Raw genomic sequence first — 21602 nt, forward strand, 5'->3', positions numbered from 1 at the left:
TGTTAAACAGAAATGATAACTGAGAAGTCTCTGACTTTATAATCATTTTTTTAATGACTGCTTTGCTATTAAGAGTTTTGTGTCCCTATAAAGCCTTGTAATTGCAGCCCTGGAATCATATTTAGTTAGTAAGGACCTTCTCTCATCTAAATTATTTTTTTCACTCCTTATTTTGTATTAAACATTGCACTAGTTCCAAATATGAATAAACAGAACCGTCCTATGAGTTTCAAACACAGGGAGTTTAACACAGAATTTTCTTAAATTGAAAACAGCTGGGTGTTGAAAGAGCTGTAAGAACAGGAGGAAAGGTTATCCAAAGATTAATAACTGCAGGAAAACACCACCACTCCTGAGGTGGAGAAGCAAAGGACTCGATAATGTCACCCAGGGCACTGTGCCCCTGGGGATGCACAGCTGGAGCTGAGTTGCAGGAGGGCATGTCCGGAACCCTGCCTGCCCCCCCAGCCCTGCAGTGATGCTGCAGCCTCCGCTGCTCCTGGCACTTCCCTTGTGGCTCCTCGTGTGAGGAAGTCCAAGAAAGGAGTAGCTTCTCCCCTCTTTCTACCTCTCCTTAACTGAACCTAACAGGACCCAGAAATACTAGGAGTCTGGGAAATGTAGCCCACAGGTTCCCACCCTCCTTCAACACCGGCAGAACACTGAGAGGCAAGAATGGCGCTCAGACCAAAACGGCAACTGACCAGCACAGTCAGTAAGACATACTACCTACCTCCACAGGGTCACAATGCAATGGTGGACGTATATGTGAGGAGCCCTAAAACAAGTTCTACTGCCATGAGTACTATGATAAGGTAAAAATGAAAGAAGTTCAATACTATGATAAGGTAAAAATGAAAGAAGTTTAATATATTGGGAGATCGGAGGAGGTAAAGAAATAAACTGTATTTTAAATGATAGACAGGAGTCTAAGTCATTATCTGGGCAAGAGGGAATTTCCAAGTAGAGGATATGATATTTTGGGAGGTTTCTGTTTGTTTTGTTTTAGGTGAGCCTAAAATATAAATTTGAAAGACAGTTGTTTCTTGGATTTGATAGCATTCAAAGTGCTTACTTTTTATTAATAAGAAATATTTTGACAAGAGATTGAGGTTAGATTTAATCTGAGTTTCCTCAAAAGTGGCATCTCTTTACAAATACGTCAATAAAGCATTTTAAACCTTTTCCCTATTTAAGGATAGGCGAGAATAAGTAAGGACATTTCCCATGTTGTCACACCAATTTTATTCCTTTATATTTTAAATAATTTATTTCTCTGTCCTAACTTTTAATAAAGTTTACCTGAAGCAGCAGAGGGATTGGCTCAGTGGGGAGCAGCTGCTAAATTCCACTGTGACTGCACTTTGTAGAAGCATAATAAATTTGTGGTAGAGCCATCTCCCATGTGAGGAATACACTAGAATATTTGGCATTCACTTTCTCTTTCTCAAATTGCTTCTAAAAGCATTATTCTGTCCAGCATGACAGAAATCCCTCAGGTCACTACAGAAGGACTAGAAACCTCCATGGGATTTAGACACCAGGGGAAGTGACCTTGAATCCGGGCTTGGCTATGAACACTGTAACCTTGGGAACTTTATCTATAGAATAAGATTTGGAATAGGTGATCTCCAATGCTTCTTTCAGCTCTGATAAGGTAAAATATTATGAAAATGCTTTAAAAGATATTTGAGTGAAAGTGCATAGGAGAATGCATCACAAAATTTGCTTTCAGTTTATTGTAAATATTTAAAATGTCAGTGCTGTTGCCTGCATTTTTGTACAGCTATTTTCTTATTTCATTATTTTCAAATGAGGCTAGAAAAATATTAGGGGAGACAAACTTTGTATAAATTAGACTTATGGGTCTTAGAGAACAATGATGGTGCTAAAGAGTTGCCAGGAATGTACACCTTACATAACTTTGGAACTTTTGTGCAAAGCTCTCTTAAAGAACTACTCTTTTCTATTCCCCTGTTCTTTGTGGCAATGTGGTATGGTGGAAAGATACTGGATTTAAATCCCACTGACTGAATTCAGCTTCTGTACCACTGTATTTGTACGACATCTGACAAATGAACTAACTTCTCTGATCTCTAATTTCTTTTTGATCAGCTACATGGAATGGGATAAATCATAATCTTTGGTTCACAATTCCCTATCACCACAAGTTCACACATGGCTCTCCTTAATTTTATTTTAATTTTAGTCTAGTTCTTAATTTTGAAACAATAATGAATATAAGAAATACCCATGAACTAACTCTAGTTTTGCTAGTTTTTGAAGATATGAAGAGCCATTCTGCACACAGTCCTTTTATTTTTCATTCAATAGGATGTTACAAGAATAATCTATTTTGTCCTACTGCCCTTGGATACTATAGTTCATTCATTTCATTGCTATCTATTGTGTGAATATAGTACAATTTTTTAAAAATTAGTTAGGCCATCTCTGGATTTTTAAAATGACAAACATTGCTGCTATGAATTATCTGCTTTATGTCTCCTGGTGCAAGGTGTAAAATTTCTACTAGATATATCACTAGAGATAGAATTTCTGGGTACATAAATTTTCAAATTTATAAGCTAATATAAAACTAGTTTTCAACATGGTTGTACTAATTTAAATTGCTGACAGTAATGAATAATAAATTCTATTGATCTACATCCTCTCAAATACTGGGTATTTTCCCTCTTCGTAGTTTCTGCCAGATGAATGAGCACAACATAGTAGGTCATTCTACATGTTTCTGATTCTAGTGAATTTAAACTTTTCTTCAAATATTTACTTATTGAACATACATGCTTCCTTTCTGAGGAAATGCAAGTTCATATTTTTATCCATAACTTTATTGGCACCACATACGGACTTTGTATGTTATTGTGTTGGTCAGTTTATATACCCCTGTATCAGTGATTGACACTCCATATTAATTACCATGGTTTTAAAAATCTTGACCTCCAAATAAGAAAAATTTCCCCTCATTATCCATCTTCTTGTTCAAACATGCCTTATCTTTTAGGACCACTGAACTTCTGTATAAACTTTAGAATCAGCTTGTCAAGTTTCATGGAAAACCTTTGTACATTTTTACTGGAGAAGTCTCAAGTCTATAAATCAATTTAGAAAGAATAAATAGCCTCAGAAAATAAGTGTTTCCTTCATGAGCATGGAATTTGTAGAGATGTTTGTAGACCTGATCTAAGTTAGACTAAGCAATCCTTAAAGCCTCGTTCAGATCCAAGAAAATGATGAGAAATTATATATATCCATTTATTAAAGTTTTACTTAGTGTATTTCAACAAAATCTTAATAACACCCATGAACAGGCCTTGAAAAACTTTTGTTAGATTTATTTCTAGATCCACTATAATTTTAGTTGTAAATTATATATCTTAGATACACATACACACGTATGTGTGTGTCTTCTAATTGTTTGTTGATGGTGTATTAAAAAAACTATTCACTTTTGTATATTGATCCTATATCCAACCTCATTGCTAGGCTGCTGGTATGAATCATCTACCGTTTGAAAAATAAATCTGAAAATAGAAAATAATATTTACATCCAAATATTGTCTTTCCTTCTACTGCTAAATTTTCTTTCCAACCATGAGAATTAATAATTTTTTTAAAAATCCATATCTATGTAAAATCAATAAAGAACAACTCCTTCCCATGTATAAACATCTATTTTTAAAAGTCTAATATGGGGTTTTTGTACCATATACAGCTTTTAAAATTAATCTTTTCTCCCTTCCTTTGCCTTCTCTTGTATTAGTGAAATGTTAACTAAGTTATCACATTGGATTTAGTCAGTTAAAGCAAAAAACATATTCAAGAACAAAAGTCATGAAGTGATGGCTTCATCATTTAAAAAGATATTATATATATATGTATATATATATATATATATATTTTTTTTTTTTTTTTAAATACCATGAACTATGTAGCACCCCACACAAGAGTAAGAAGTACAGCTGATTTGGAAGATACTGTTGGATACTTCTACTGTTTAGAAGACAGAGGATGACTTAACAATAATTTTCATATGGATGAAAACAAAATCTGTTGCCAAAGAAAAAACAAATTCTTAAGATTTAGATTCTCATAAAGGCAGAATTAAATTATTTACTTTATTTCCTACATGAACAGCAACAACAAAAACAGAGTGTTTGGTGCCCCTTTCCCATCTCCCCTAGACAGAAGTCTTTTGTGACTAACTGTACCTAGTAGCCACTTTGATTTGGGTAAACTCTAATGGGAAAGGAAAGAGCCTGAGAAAATCCCATATTGCCTTTTGTATAATTATCTTTATATATTAGTTCAATAACTATGTGTTATTTCAAGCTTTACTAATCAATATTATTAATTCTTATTAATAATATTCAATATAAGTAAGAGTCTCTAAGACATAATTGGAATGCCTGTGGATGACCTCAAAAGGTTTGCTTTCCTTGTCATGGGATTTATTTATCAGGTACTGGTAATTCATTCCCTGGGAGTTTGTAGAGATGTTTGTAGACCTGATCTAAGTTAGACTAAACGATCCTTAAAGCCCCATTCAGATCCAAGAAAATGATGAGAAATTATCTTAAAGGAAATAATATTGTTTTCTCTGGGGTAAAAGTTAAAATGAAGTTGATTTATTTCACACTGTTCCTAGTTTTACCTGATCTTACTTTAATTTAAAATTACCTCAATCTATTTGGATGTGTGGCGCTCACTGAAATAGAAACAACCACTTAAGTTATGTGTAAATGAAAGATTTGCCAAATCCCAACCCACGTTCCTCTTTCAAGATGCCTAACGTTCAGAATAGCATTCATCAGGATTTCTGGCCAACACAAAGTCCACTTCCAAAAGTGCTGTCAGACATGACAGACATCAATTTAAAGCATTATGTAGTCTCTTCAGATCCAGTGTTCTCACTGTTAAATTTTAAGAACATAATATTACAACATAATGATTCAGGAATATTATCTCAGGGATATTTAATTTCTTCAAAAATTAGAAGTGAGTAAATCTTTCATTGTTGGAATCTTTTAAATGATTTTTTTTATATTCACTACATTAATAAAGGAAATAAGTGAAAAAACAACAAAAGCTCACTGAAAAGTTTATAATAAACAACAGCAGTCTCCTACTTTAGCCATCTCCTCTGTTTATTAGCTATGTGACCTAGGTCAAGTTATTTGCTGTATTTCTGCCTCACTTTCTTCATCTGATAAATGAAGACGTTAAAAAGTCTCTGCCCCATAGAATTGTTGTGAACAGATGTGTGAAACAATGTGCACAATTCCTGGAACGTGGTAAGAGCAAAATAAATGTTAGTTATTATTACTACCCTTACCTTCCCTGTCCTAATTTTCATGGCAAACACCCTCAATCTTTCCCCTAGCATTTACCTCCATATTTTAAAAAGTGATATACTTTTGTACATTATTTGTTTGCTTTTGATGCTGATAGATGATAGCTTTGTGCATCCTCACCATCCCCCAATGCCTCTCAAACTCCCCATATATAGTTGTTATTTCATACTTTTGGTTAGCTCAACACTCATCCATGCTTACATTTTCATTACATCAGTTAGGAATTTCAGATACAAGTAATAGCAAAGCCAACCACAGGGAGGTAAACCAGCCGAGGTTCTATTTTTATCTAACAAGAACTTTGGAGGTAGATGGTTGCTCTTCCTCCCTGCTGTCCTCAGTACTTTGCTTTGTATTCTTACAGTTGTCAAATCACATTACTTGATGCCTGACTCAGCTCCAGGCAACAGGACCACCTTCAAAACAGGAAGCGGGGGCTAGCCAGGGTGGCAAAATCCTTTCATCTCCTATGGACTGCTCTTATTAGGAAGATAAATAACTTTCTAACATGTTACACAGTATAATTTCTCCTGCATCTCATTGACCAGCACTGAATCCTAAGGCGACTCCTAACTCCAAGGCAGGCTGGGGCAGTTAGGATCTTACGCAAAAGAATGACATTGCTTTAGTTGGCTTAGACCAAAGGGTCTCAAACTTTCTCAGTTCAAGGCTCCATTAGTGCTTCTGTGATTATTTTTACAGTGCCCCTAGGCAAAAGAAATACCAAATAATCCCCCTTTTTTAAGTAGCTGGGACCAAACAATGTAAGTATGTATCCATATCCCTAACAACTTAGTAGCCATTTGAGTAAATACTATATATCAATTGCAAAAAAATAATAGTTTCTAATAAAAGGAAGTGTGTGCCTGTTAGGCACTGTACAACTTCTCAAATTTTAAAATCAGATTAAACATCAACACCCTCAGTCCCTATTCCACATTAATTTCCATGCAGCACAATCTATGTATCACAGAAATCACTGAAGATCCTTCTTCACAAAGATATGACATCCTGGAAAACAAGGTAGGCCGAACTAAGGGTGAAACGAAGAAACTGCTTTGAGCTAGCTCAAGAAACTAAACTCCTGTATGTGAAGAGGGAAGAAAATTTCCTTTGTGCTCTGTCCACAGAATTTCAGCCAATTTTTTCCTCTTTTCATCCCAGGGCTTGACCCTCACTAAGGGGTAACTGGAAACCCCTGAGTACTAAGCTTCTCGGGGTTCCTCTGGGGCCAGTGGTTTGACTATTCCTTAACACAAGGTTCTGGGCTCAGAATTCCTTTGCTTCCTAAATTAGTTACCATTTCTCGGTCACCTTCTGATTCCCAAAAAAGCCATTGATATCTTTAGTCAACAGTGGACTCTCAGAACTCCTTTCATTTCCAGATGTGTTGATTATTTTTAAAAATACATTCTTATCATGACAGTGGAATTTGAGAAAGGAAAAAAACAAGGTGGTCAATGCAACAGTTTCAACTAAAAGTCCAAGGAGGATTCTGAAAATGACTCAACCTTGGCAAGATGAGAGATAAAGGTGGAGAATTCCAGGGGATACCCCACTGGAAGGATGTGCTATTATTAGATAATGCATGGTCATCCACCCCCTATACCAAAGACTGTGAGGGACTGTGTATTTTGGACGTCACAGAACTCCCTTTGCTGTTCAGGTAACTAAGATTTCAGGTACTAATGCGCTAATGTTCACCTGATCACTACCCGTCCCCACACCAATGCTGCCCTAATCAATGCAGGAATATTGTCTAAAACAAGCCATCTCCTATCCCAAATACCCGTTTGTTCTTTCACAGTGACTAAGTTTTTACTTGGGTATAGTATGAAATTAAGTTTTAAATCAGATATTAATTCCAGGTAATTGACAGTGGCCAACAGATTTATATTTGGGTTTTATCAACCTCCAGTTCAGCAAATTTTTTGCATTATAAAAAAAGTCTTAAAAGTACCTTTATACTTTAGCCTATTGTCTATTTTTGAATAATATTTTTGAAGACAAAGGTATTTTTTAGTTCTATTAAGGAATAAGATGCGATATGCTAGGGAAGAAAATTATATATATATCCAGATTTAGTTGCAAATTAAACATTATCAGATTCAAAAAGCTCCTATATCATTCCCCTTACTTAGCTCCCTGAAAGACTATGAAACAGTTATTTCTTTGAAGATTGGGCTGCCAGGAATCTTCATATTGGTAAACACATAACTAGGTCTCACTACTGAACCTGGAATCAAAGTTGATAGGTACAACTTGATCTATTTTAGATGAAAGTGTACAGAAACAAACTGTTTCCCTTTTTATCTTTACATAGGACCTGTGTTAAGTTCAGAGTTTATAAAGGGAGAAATGCCTTAAATATATCTATTTCTTTATATCCGATAAGAAGTTATGCTAGCAGGTAGGTTACGTAGAGTCACCTGTGCACTTGGTTATCAGCACATTTGGAAAATAAACTTTTCAGTATTTTAGCAGCTTCAAAAGACTTGAATTATTAGTATTTAAACTGAGAACTTTTCAGTTATGAGAAGGCAAGAGAAAAGATGGATGGATTTTATTTTTATTGGGAAAGTCAGTTATTGTATCTTATTCTTCTTTTTTTTATTTATTTTTGTATGTGTTGGGTCTTCGTCTCTGTGCAAGGGTTTTCTCCAGTTGCGGAGAGCGGGGGCCACTCTTCATCGTGGTGCGCGGGCCTCTCACTGTCGCGGCGTCTCCCGTTGCGGAGCACAGACCCCAGACGCGCAGGCTCAGTAGTTGTGGCTCACGGGCTTAGTTGCTCCGCGGCATGTGGGACTTTCCCAGACCAGGGCTCGAACCCGTGTCCCCTGCATTGGCAGTCAGATTCTTAACCACTGCGCCACCAGGGAATCTCTTGTATCTTATTCTTAAAGCTCCCTTTCAAATTATATGTGTTCTCTGGAGATAACAGTTCATGTTAAAAAATAAGTTTCTGGATTGGGTAGCTTTGAGAAAGTCATGCATAGGTTTTTAAACACCCCAAAATATTCACAAACACAGAGTTGTTTTTCAAATTTTCCCAAGGAAAGTGGAAAGTTTTTCAAGTTTTCCTACCATGTGTGAGAAGTCCTTGGCACTTTACTGAGTTGCCTCAAAATATGTCCTGTATAATATTTTGGTTTCTTAATATGCATATTAACACTAAGATTATTTTATTACTCGGTACTTACACTTTCCATACTGATTCACCTACTGCTGGAAGTTGTAAAGTTTAGGAGGCATAGCCATGATTTTCCACAGTAAATAAAACTGCAACATCTGCACATTACTAAAACTTTAGCAAACCCTTAAGAAATATATGCAAAAATATTTTCCAAAATTAGATATCTTGGTTGCAAGCAAAAGAAACTAATACTGGTCACCATAAGCACGAAGGAAATGTAATAGAAAAATAATGCAAATTCATGGGATTCTTCTCAAGGACTTGGGTTAGAAATTGCCCAGAAACCAAGGCAGCCCTAGGAGCTAAGAGCTAGGAACCGTCTCTCCCACGGTCTTGGACTCATCAGCACCTGGCTTGAGTGGGAAGCAAGTAACCAGCCCAATCTCAGATGCATGCCCGCCCACTGGCTGCCAGAGAGTCAGTAAGGAAGTGTGACCCACCCTATGGCTTCCATATTGGCAGGAACTCCTCTGCTTCTCACCAGTCAACCCACTGGGTAATGCCCGAAAACCAGGATGGAGGTAAACTTTGAGTAGGCAAAAAATTATAAATTTGCCCAATTACCTCACACATACCTTATCCCACCCTTATCCCACATTACATTTCCAATCAAGAATGTTTCCCTGAATGTAATGGAATATATTTTTTACAAACAAAATTGTGCATATCTGTCCTTCAAGGAAGGCAAAGTCTCATCAGTGCAGAATCACTAGATCATGTCCATTTCTCCTCTAAAATCATTATGTCCAATCTCCATTTGTCTATCATTAAAATGCCACTTAAGTGCACAAGTTATTACATTTTCCACAAAGGATGATTTATATACCTTAGGTTTCTTCTCTGTTTGATAACTATAGAAACCCAGATTTCTTACTTTATCTGTGCTTCAAATATCTCAACGTTTTAATTCCAAAAAATCCAATATTTGATATAAGTACCCTCTTCTATTAAATTGTTTTTGGTAAATACGTCTTCTAGTAAAAATCCCATTGTGTTACTTTTTAGCAAATGAGAAAAGGAGTGCTTCCAATTTTCTTAGCATTGTCTTTTGAATAGGCTCCAAAAAAAAGTAAACATAGCTCTTTAGAAGTTTGGTTCAAAAAGAGTAGCTCATAAAGTAACACTTAATAAATAGGCACTATGCTCTTGCATTATTCTTAAATTCTGATTAACAGTTTTTTTAAATAAATTTATTTATTTTATTTTATTTTTGGCTGCGTTGGGTCTTTATTGCTGCACGCGGGCTTTTCTCTAGTTGCAGTGAGCAGGGTCTACTCTTTATTGTGGTGCGTGGGCTTCTCTTTGAGGTGGTTTCTCTTGGTGCAGAGCATGGGCTGTAGGCACAAGGGCTTCAGTAGTTGTGGCACACGGGCTCAGTAGTTGTGGCTCACAGGCTCTAGAGCGCAGGCTCAGTATTTGTGGCACACGGGCTTAGTTGCTCCGCGGCATGTGGGATCTTCCCGGACCAGGGCTCGAACCCATGTCCCCTGCATTGGCAGGCGGATTCTTAACCACCACACCACCAGGGAAGCCCAAATTCTGATTAACTTTAACGGGACCAGAGTGAACTTATTTATGGAAGAATAGGTTCCATTTTCTTATTCTTTATTGCATTTTCAATACTGTACCATTCTCTGAAGCCATGAATTTACAGACCCTCAACGTTTAGAAAATGATGAATTGGACAGAAATGCCATACAAAAAAGAAAACGTTTATAAATTCTCCAGAAACTCCTCAGCCTAGAAGGTATCCAAATTCACAAGACCGTAGTTATAGTTCCTTAGAACACAAATAATCTTTCCAAAGAATTATTTAAATAGAAAGAAAATCCTACTATTAAACCCCACTTTAAATGGTACAATATTAGATAACATGAGAATTGCATAAATATCAAATATGATAACTTCAATAAAATTTTATTTCATTAAAAGCCTTTAGGTTAATCTAAAGTCTATTTAGAATCTGTTCTGATGAGTAGAATTTAATTAAATAGTCCCAATCATACAAATTTAAAATTTTGAGTGTCTATCCAATTCTTTTTCCATAATGTATATTCCAGCAGACTTATGTGTACGAGAATAATAAGAGTTATTATAAGGACTGAAGGAAATAATGTATGTAATGATATTAACACACACAGTTTTAACAATAACAGTGGTAAACAAAAACAAACACGTAGATATAGAGAACAGAATAGTGGTTACCAGACAGGCAGTAGGGGAGGGTGAAATGGGTAACAGGGATCAACCATAGGGTGACCAACAGAAACTAAACTTTTGGTGGTGAGTACACTGTAGTGTATACAGAAGTTTAAATATAATGTCTTACACATGGAACATGTAATATTATAAACCAATGTTACCTCAATACATTTTTAATTAAAAATAAATAAAGGGCTTCCCTGGTGGCGCAGTGGTTGAGAATCTGCCTGCCAATGCAGGGGACACGGGTTCGAGCCCTGGTCTGGGAGGATCCCACAGGCCGCGGAGCAGCTGGGCCCGTGAGCCACAACTACTGAGACTGCGCGTCTGGAGCCTGTGCTCCGCAACAAGAGAGGCCGCGATAGTGAGAGGCCCGCGCACCGCGATGAAGAGTGGCCCCCGCTTGCCACAACTGGAGAAAGCCCTCGCACAGAAACGAAGACCCAACACAGCCATAAATAAATAAATAAAAAACAAATACTTTAAAATAAATAAATAAATAAATAAATAATAGTGGTAGTAATAATACTTATATTCCACTCATTGTCTTTAGGAACAAGTAAGCTTTAATTTGAAATTTTCCATCTAAAATTTTGACACACATTAAGGCTTCTATAATGACCTCTAGTATGAAAGGTTTTAGAGTTTAATAGAGCATGTTCAAACCAGTGCTAAGGCAAGTCCACAAAAGTATTCTTAAAGTTGTACCAAATTGAGCAATATGCTTTTTTGTTTATACGTAGCAATCAGAGCAAACACTTTGAACATATGGGGAAAATTTAGCAAATGAACTTTTTATCTTAAAAGCTAACAGATTCTCCACATGTAGCAATACATTAACGAAGCTATTATCTGGAAAAGATTAAAGGATAAAGACACAAATAGATGGAACGTGTGTGTGTATGTGTGTGTGAGAGAGAGAGAGAGAGAGAGAGATAGAGAGAAAAGGAGAGGGAGGAGGGGGGGAAGTCTTAGAAAATGTGCATAGTGACGTGATGCAGGGGATGAGGAAAATAACTCAAGCAACATCTCACATGAGGCTCTTCACTGCTTATCTAGTCTAGTTATTCTCAAACTTCAAGGTGCCTCATCATAATCACCTGAAGGGCTTGTTAAAACACAGATTGAGGGCCCCACCCCAAGAATCTGATTAGTAGGTTTTAGGGGGCCCCAAATTTTGTATTTCTAACAAGTTCCCATGTGATGCTTTGCTGCTGGCTGAGGACCCCACTATGAGAACCTCTGGTCTGGTTTGTAATAGGTTGACAGCTTATTGCTTTGTTCTCCTGCTTGATAAGAAATCCGAAACATGTTTTTATGAACAATATATATGACTGATACTATTCATGTTTTCTCAGATTTTACCAATTATTACGAAGAAAAGTTATTAAAGTTTAATTATTATACGTGTATACATGATGGAAATTATCTCATATCCTGGGAATTGCATGTAATATATAGCTCTATCCAATAAACATATTTTAAAACATTTGAACATAAATTAGATGCAGTAAGCATTTTTGGCCATGGCCAATAAGTAAGGATAGAGAACATCGCTTATATTGATACAAATTAAAACAACAATGAAACACCATTTTTCCCTTTCCAGAAAAGCAAAAACTAAAATGCTTTATGATGTCCTACACCCTGTTGATGGAATTTGAAGGTGAGACCACCGAGAAAGGGTGATTCCAGGGTATATCTAGTGGTGAGATTTGGACCTATTGTTTATAGTTTATTATAGTTTCTTGTATTAAAATAAAACTATAAAATGTTATATATGTAGTAAAAAATACATTGTAATGTTTTAAAAACTGGCCTTACTTCAGTGCAAGTTACAGATATGAGTAACATAATTTGTAATTAAACTTTTTTCTTTTGTGAATTCAAAACATCCTTTATCCTATAGTTAAATTCAATAATTTTGTAAACAATGTATTTAATAAATTAATGACTGGCGATGGTAAAGTGGCACAGGAGGAGAAAAAGTCCACGCAGACAGACTGCAAAACAACCCGGAGAAAGGACCTGTGGTTGTGTAATCATGATTCCGTCCACTTGGGCTGTGTGACTCATACGTCATGACTGGACACCTTCTCCCTACAGAAATATCCGTTAGCTGATTAACTGCTCCCACATGGCTCCAAGTGCCCTGACCACACAGGTTAATAACACTGCTTCTGGGCTAGCTGATGATGCTACATTCTCATATTTTTAAGGAATTATATACTAAGGAAGCACAGGCCAAATAAAGTACATATATTACTTAACAGGGTACACTGAACAAAGGTCCTGCCACATTTGCAGTAATTCCCTTTATTTCCTTGAACAAATATCCTTTATTCACAGGAGAAACTCTTCTACAGCAACATGAAATTTCCTAAATGTCATCAGAGTTTATACAAATATATATATATGTATATATATATATATATATATATATACACATATATATATATGTATATATATATATATTTGGAGGTAAAAGAACCAAAAAAAGTATGACCAAAATCAGTATCGAAACCTCTATTGCTATACTGCCTAAAATGTACCAAAGGAATTAACATTTCTGAGAGTTAATTTTCTTGATATGTAAATCAAATAAAAATATGAGATAAACTAATCATGTTTCACGCTAAAGAGGTTAAACAAGCCTGGGAGATAGTAAAGAAATTAATCTACATTTAGGACAAAGTTAACCTGCTTTGGAAGCCTCTGGGAACCACTTAACAGAAACTGCATAATCTTGCATAATAGCAGATCGACTGAATACTCTAGAAGTTTGCTGATTTAGCATTTAATTCTTGAAGAGCAATTATTGGGAAAAGAAGTTCTGTCAGATAATAAAATTAACACTGCTACAGTATTTACAGTTTAAAAATCTCTGGTGAGAAGTTAAATTTCATGGAGACAGACAAAATGTGTGTGTGTGTGTTGTGTATGTATACAACATACACACATGCCTACATACACACACACAAAACACACAATGAGGTATAATAAACCTCATTCTTTAACGATACAAATGTATCTCTTTTTCTGATTCCAGCTGAGTCAACTATGCCATCAAGCATTGACCAACAATAACACGCATGGCTATTTCTTTTTTAATTGGTCCTAAGCTTGTGGAGATTGTTTTTCTATTTTTCTGTTTTCTAATGTCAAAAAACAGATATTCTTTAGTAAAATCTTGATACCCTTCCCCAACACTGGTATGTCTTCTAAGTTGATAATATTCCCACAATTTTAATAAATTTTTAAAATTTCAAGTGAAAACAATCAACTTATCATACTTACAAAACTAGAACATAAGAAATCAGAATCTCTATTTTTTAGAAACTATTCTTTCTTGCGCTTACATTTTAATGACTTCAGCACTGGTTTGCCCTCCCTTCACATTGACTACTCAGGTTATCTTTCTGAAACCTAGAAAGATGAGAAATTTCAACTGCTCAGAAGCTACAGATGATCCCCCTTTGGTTGCAGAATAATATTGGCATTCCTTACCAAGGGCACAACTTGATGCAACTTTTCAGGGCAGCCTCTACTCTCGCTGTACAATTACACATAGCCTTTTCTCATCCCTCAACATCACTGTAATTCCTGTGCTGTCGATCGTCTACACTTCCTTTGCCTTCCCCAGGGATCAATCTCCATCATCATCAGCCCTGAGATCATCTGATTACAATCCTGCCTGGCTTCTCTGATGACCTAGATATATTCCAGCCTGGAGCTCCAAGAGCACAGATCTTCCTAGGTGAGCAGAGTGCCACCACTTAACAACCTTGTCTTAATTCCTCAGTCCGCCACTGGGAGAAAGGCTGAGTATGAGGAACAGACTTTACTGATAGTTTAGGGAAGTTGAGAAGAAACTACAATATAGCAAATGAAATGTGACTTTTTACAGGAGGGAAAAAGACCAAGCCCTTCTCATGGTGTTGTCCCCCAAAATGACCCCCACTGCTAGTTCTAATTGCCTTTTCCATGATAGTTAATGGTCTGCTACCCCATAGATTAATACCATGTTTTCAAAGCCTGACAGTCTATACCTTCATTCCTCTACAGGAAAATCCACCTCCTACTGACAGGGGTTCATATAATCTCAGTATCTTTCCCCATCCCCACCCGCAACCAGGACAGTCTGGTGAACATAACGGTCCAGTGGCCAGAGTATGTTTCCCAAAGCCTGAGATATGATTTCAAAAATCACACCACAGTGGGACTAGGGCCAGAAAATGTAGGGTTTGCCTTGGTTCTCCATGTCCTGCAGGGTGGTTCAGAGCAGACTCCAACGCACTACATCATTCTCTTTGAGTTCTTTTCACATGAGAGGGGAAGACATGGCTCTTTCCCTTCAGTACCCCAGCCTCTTCTTGTAAGTTACCCTGCACAGGACACACACACTTGCACATGAACATGAACACGTACCTTTGCCAGCACGCATTCATTCAATAGCTATCTTTTGAAACTTCCTATGTTTCAGCAACTGAGATCAGAGGTGTGTTTACAGTGGTGAGCAAAGCCGACTTGGAGCTTACAGTCATGCGAGGCAGACAAGTCACGTCAAGCACAAACTTTAACTGGATGGTGTAATAAGCAGAGCTGAGGAAAACTGTAAAGCAGGCTCAAATTATCCGCTCAAGGGTCCTAACCCGGTCTCGGGGGCAGAAGAGGTGTCTCCGAGGAAGTGACTCTGACTTTCTGTCTGAACCATAAATACTGATTGGGTGAAAGAGGAAAACGTGTGACTGACCAGAGGAAGAATCTCTTAAAGCTTACAATTGCACCAGAGTGCACCAAGCTGCTAAGACTGACTCAAGACAAATCCATCACTCCTACAAAACATAATTCCAATAATATACTACTGTGACGGTGCATCAATAAAATCATATTGTGAAGGACTGTAGTTTTTAAGCCCTTATCTGGCTATATTTGGAAGTAAGTATATACATTTATCTTATATTTGAAAAGCTCTTTCTTTCAACATTTAACGCCAGCCAATGCTCAAGTTATCTTTGGAACCATTTTCCTTTGATTACACAAGCCTCAGTGGCACTTCGTCTTCTGGCAGATAATAGACTGATTATATAGATTTGCTTTAACCTTCTGAAATGGCTGGGAAAGAGCATATCTATAAATACACAGTGATAATTGATGGTCAAAATGCCAGCCGGAGTTGGAGCTCATTGAACAATTTTAGGCTCAGGAAAGAGAACAAGTTAAAATTGCTCTAAGCTCATACTGCTTCTAAAGATTCTTTCTTTATGCACCATGATTTCCGAATGGGTTCCAGTGATATTGTTAGTCATAATATGTCTCTCATCTGAGTTATCGAAATACAACCATTATATTCTCTTAGCCTATTAATTCAGTTATGCTTGATTAAATGCATAGTAAAAACGAAAAATTCAAAAAGTAAGTAATCCAAATAGGATAAAAGGCTACCAAGTAAAAAAAAAAAAAAAGTCTCTCTTTTGACCCCCAGTCCCCAATTTTGCCAGCAGAAGTTTCATACTATAAAAGTTCCCCTACGTTTTCTTCTTTGTCCTTAGCAATACATCTTTTAGCTCTTTCCAAATAAGCACAGGAAGACCTCCTCCACAGTATTCCACCCCATAGTACGCCACCCTATGGTGGCATTTAACCTACCTATACTGATGGTCATTTAGTTCCTTCTCTTTTGTTTCTGTCACAGACACCATAGTTCTAAACACAAACACTGTTGTAAAGTATACAAAACTTCTGTAAATACATATATCTTGATGTCTGTAGCAGACATACTAACATTCTCCAAATATTTAATTTTCTCCCCTGCATGGTTAGGCAATACCATGTGACTTTTATTTCCAGTGAAATGGCCAGTGAAAGGCCACAATTTGATCCTCCTGCCCTGCCATGGTGTTCCAGAAGTTTCAGCTACAAGATAGTGGAATTTCTATCTGATCAGCTATGGGAGCCAGAACCTTGCTGCAACCACCCAATCCTAACCCACTTTGGACTCCCAGCAGAAGTGAGAAATAACTTACTAACCATCAAGAAAAGTGATCATCTTTCTCATAGCACTTGTTCCATGGATTTGGGTACTCACTCAGTAGACAGCCTATAAATACAATTGTACCCCTGTATCTTGTGCTTAAAAGCGACCATATAAATTATCTCCCTTTATCTTGCTGAAGAAAATGGATGCTCAGAAATTTAAAATCCCCAAGTCTTTTTCTTTATAAGATTTTTACCAAACAGAATTGTTATTTTATAAAATCTTATAATACATAAATGTTATGTATATGTATACAAATAGGTATGTGTGTGTACTTCAACTGTAGTTCTTATTAGAATGCGCAGATTTGCTGTATAATATCATTCTTTTTCCTTGTTCCAGTCTCCCTACTTTCTTCCAGCCTGTGGATTGATAGTTTAACCTGACCCCCAGTCTTTCTTCATTTTACCTGCAGCCGACTGCGATTGTCAGCCTCCATGGATAACGCAGATCACGTGCCCCTTGATTCCAACTACCTATTCCAATACTCTGTTGGAATTCCATGAGCACCACCATTGACTTAAATGATAGTATGACCATTGTTGACATGTGACATAGGTACGGTTATGCACAGCACATGTATTATAATTCGCTTCCTTAGCGAAGAGTCTCTACTATAAACCTTGTCTTCAGAGCTCATGTCACAATGGTTAATTTTATATTTGCTTGCACGCTTATTTAATTATTACATGACTACCCTCTACTGTAAGCTTCACGAAGGCAGGGATCCATTTGCTTCATTTCTGTACTTCAGCCCCAAACCCTTGGACTAGCATCTGGCTCATTCAATTTGCTCAACAAACATTTTTAGAATACTTTATTTTGTTTAATTATAATGATGGGTGCTTTTATAATTAACATAATGATATTCGAAGCAAATGTTCAACAAAAAAACCTTGGCGCATGAATATATAATTTGAGATCATTATTGTCCCTCTTGATTTTCCTTGACACTGATTGCACTGAAGTTTTATTTCATGTGTTTTGTAAAGTACTTAGATATGTTATGATTTTTATGTGCTCATATGCACCTGTACACCCTGATAAAGATCCAGTATATATGAGTATGTGTATTACACGCACATATATAAGTGAACTCTGTAAAATATTAATTTAAATCAGTGGTTCTCAGGGGCAATTTTGCCCTCCTCCCCAGGGGATATTTGGTAATGTCTGGAGATATTTTTGGTTGTCACAAACCAGGGACAGAGGCTACTGGCTTCTAGTGGGTAGAGGTGGAACGTTGCTAAGTATCCTCCAATGCACAGGATGGCACCTCCCCCCCCGAAAAAGAACTATTCAGCCCAAAATGTTAATAGTGCCGAGACTAAGAAATCCTGACTTAAACCACGACCTTTAAATTTTAATACAGAAAAAAGTGTAATGCATTTTTTCTGAGTTAACATGTGTGATGCATGTCATTATTCAGAGCAAGTAATATATTGGTTCCTTTTGTTGGAAATGAAATGTTTAGCTTCATCAGCTGTTGCAATCCATATAGTCTCAATGTCATCCTTGAAACTGGGAGAAAATGGAGTAAGTTTATATTTATAACATGTCTCTCTGAGCTAGGCTCTTCACGTTGGGATCTTGCTAAGTTCCAAGCAGGTCTCCTTGGTGTGCAGGACCCTTGCCCGGAGGTGCAGGGTTAGCTGTTAGAAGACAGCGAATGTGAACTAATGCCTAATCCCAAAGTCCCCTCTAGAATCTGCCTCTATAAATCCTCATTCTCAGTGTGCTTATGTAAGGGCTCACTCATCTTCTGCATTAGCAGCAAGTATAATTCCTTTGTGTGCCCAGAATGGACAATGTGAAAGATAAAATGGTGTTTCCCATTCCCTGGGGGCGATCATCATTTTTATGATGCTCTAAGCTACTCAATTAGTCTTTTACAAGGGAACAAAGTAAGCTGTTCTATGTGTGCCTCAAGCAGAAAATCTTTTAAAACACATTTGCCTGAAACAGTTTGAACACTGAATTTGACCATCCTTTCTCAGCCTTGGAGGATTTAATAATTTATAGGTCTGCACATTGACCATAGGAATATTTTGTCATTGATGTTTCCATTAAATTATACTTGCTTGAAGTCAGCATGGGGTTGAAATTCTTTCCAGTGAATACTCTGATTTCTTTCACTGGTTTATCAAGGATGCTTATTGACAGTTTACATGGATAGCATCCTGCCTTTCGACATCATTTTTACAACAAACAATCACAACATTACGGAAGATTCTTCATGAAGAAAAAAAAACTTGGATATCAATAAAAACGTGTATTTTTCATCATCACTTCCTTGCTTTTACGCAAGTCGAAAATTTTCTACTTAACTTACCCTTGAATTCAGCATAAACTTTAGAGAAGCAAGAATTCAGATCCCATCTGGTAACTTGCTTCAGTCCCTTGATTGAGACCTAATGACCAGGTTGGGGCCAGGGGTGGCGGGGAGTTTGGGTTTTCTCAAACTCTCTGAACTCAGAGAAGCAGATTACATAAAGGTTATATTTTACATCTTCCTCCTCCCCCAAGTGAAATTATAAGAATGTGATGGTAAATTGAAAACAGTGGTTTTCAGCTAGCTGTTTGATCAGAATTTAGAACATTAAACGGATATTTATTGAGCTATACCATGTGTTTAATTATAAACTCCATGGGAGGCTGAGATACAAAACGGAACATGTTTCAGTGTGAGGAATAAGATGATACATATATAACCGTTATAAATGATAAATCAGTGTTAAGTAGCTCAGTGCTGTAGGAAGGAGGTACTATTTCAGCTGGTATTGGAACAAGAGAGGCAGGCAGAAATGGAAGGTAACAGTCCTTTAATAGGGACCAATACAAAGGAGAGGAATACCCTAGGGTACTGGGAAGGGGGAAATCTGACTCTCTAGAGCCTTGCTGACCAATAGAAATTTAATGCATGCCACATACATGATTTTACATTTTCTAGTAACCATATTATATAAAATAAAATAAAATAGATAAAATTCATCGTAATATTTAGCCCAATATATCCAAAATAGTATCATTTAACAAACAATAAATATAAAATTATCAGAGATATTTTATATTATTTTTATATTAAGTTTCTGAAATTCAGTGTATGTTTTTAAATTACAGCACTTCTCAATTTGGACTGGCCACATTTCAAGTGCTCAGTAGTTACATGGTACTAGTGGCTACCATATTGGACAGTGCAGCTCTAGAGTTTTTAACAAAGGCTATGGGGAGCCAGGAACGAGCTGAACAATGGAAAGGAGCAACATGCATTTCTCCACTGTGAACTCTTTCTGCACCAGAATGTACAAAATGGGCAAAGGAATGCATGACTGCTTTGTATATTCTTCTGGACTACGTGTCCAGTGGTTCAGCTTGCAGGAAGGCTGCTGGATAATACACTGTACCACCACACCTCTCTTCTGTGAATGGAGTTACCCTTAGGCAATAAAAACCTATGCATTCTTGTAGCCAGGGGAAAAAGGCCCTGGGGAGGAGGGACTATGTCTTAGCTGTTTCAGTGTTTGGCACTAGAGGCACTCTGGCAAATTTTGGATCAATAAATTGTGATGAAGATCTATAAGTAGGAAATGGAATTAAGAACATAGAAGATTAAAGACTGGCATGAAATATTTACATTCATGCATTTGTTTGTGTGTTACAGAATTTGTATTCAGATATAAGATATGCAACTGATACACAATGGATATAATCATTAATATTTGAAAATTAATAAACACTTGACCAAGACAGCCTTAACATTCTCTTCAGTTTCATTAAACGTTAGACAGATTTCTTCCTGACTATAGGCTCTGACTTCCTTATTCTTAGATGGTTTACTTAGAAAACTTGCAATTGTAAATTCCTCCTCTGCCCCTTTGGAGGTATGTAAATCTTCTCCCAGGCTGTTGTCAGATTTACAACCCAGGGAATGTTTTCTCAGGGTCTTGGGAACCATCTCTTTGAAAGTAAACATCTCAGGAGATAGCACCCCTATTTCGCAGTCTCTGTGGGAGAGTAGGAGACTAACTTTGATGGACACCAATTAGCAAACACAAAGGCTGAATCACAGTGAAAAACACTTGCAAACTCAGGAATAATTCTGATGTGCTCAACATATCCCATTGACCAACCTCCCCCTTAATGACCTCCAGGACATTTCCACTTACTCACCCCAGCACTTAAAATCCCTCTCACCTTTTGTTTCAGGGGAGTTGAATTCAGTCTCTCTCCTCTATTACAATAGTCTAAATAAAGTCTTCCTTCCAGTACAATCTTTGCTTTGACAACTTATTAATGTATAATTTTCCTAGTTCCAAAAATAATGTAGGAAATGAAGTAGAGCTAAATAATAAAAATGAAATGTAGAATAAAGAGAAAAATAAAGATAGGGGACTTACAATGGAGCCAAGCAAATTGCCTTGGAACATCTAGAAGAGGTGACCCAGAGGGGGAAAAAATCATGTATTCATGGGAAAAACATGAGGTAGGATTTAATGAGCTAATCTGTATTTACGTGGGGAAAAATGAATTTACAAATATTCCCTGGAAGTGTACAACCCTATCTATAAATTGAGATGGTCTGGGCATATCAGTCATTTTTATCTGTCTAGCTAAGATGTCTTTCAGTTTCTCATGGAGGTCCTTCATCATATACATTACTCTGTCATCTGGTAAGTGACTTCCTCATTATGTCCCTTTGTACTCTGAGTGCTCTGCATGTTCTTGGCTTTCCTGGCTACGTGTGAACTCTTACCTGGACTTTAGAGGTTAACCCCTAAAGTTATCCTGGGCCTCTCAT

General features: G+C 36.9%; 1 pseudogene; it reads left to right on the forward strand.

Moving 5' to 3' along the window:
• Positions 1-675: 675 nt before the first annotated feature.
• Positions 676-21602, forward strand: part of LOC103013458 (glutamate dehydrogenase 1, mitochondrial-like) — a 105089-nt pseudogene continuing 84162 nt past the window's right edge.

Source organism: Balaenoptera acutorostrata, chromosome 19 (assembly GCF_949987535.1).
Source record: "Balaenoptera acutorostrata chromosome 19, mBalAcu1.1, whole genome shotgun sequence".
NCBI classification, from domain to species: Eukaryota; Metazoa; Chordata; class Mammalia; order Artiodactyla; family Balaenopteridae; genus Balaenoptera; species Balaenoptera acutorostrata.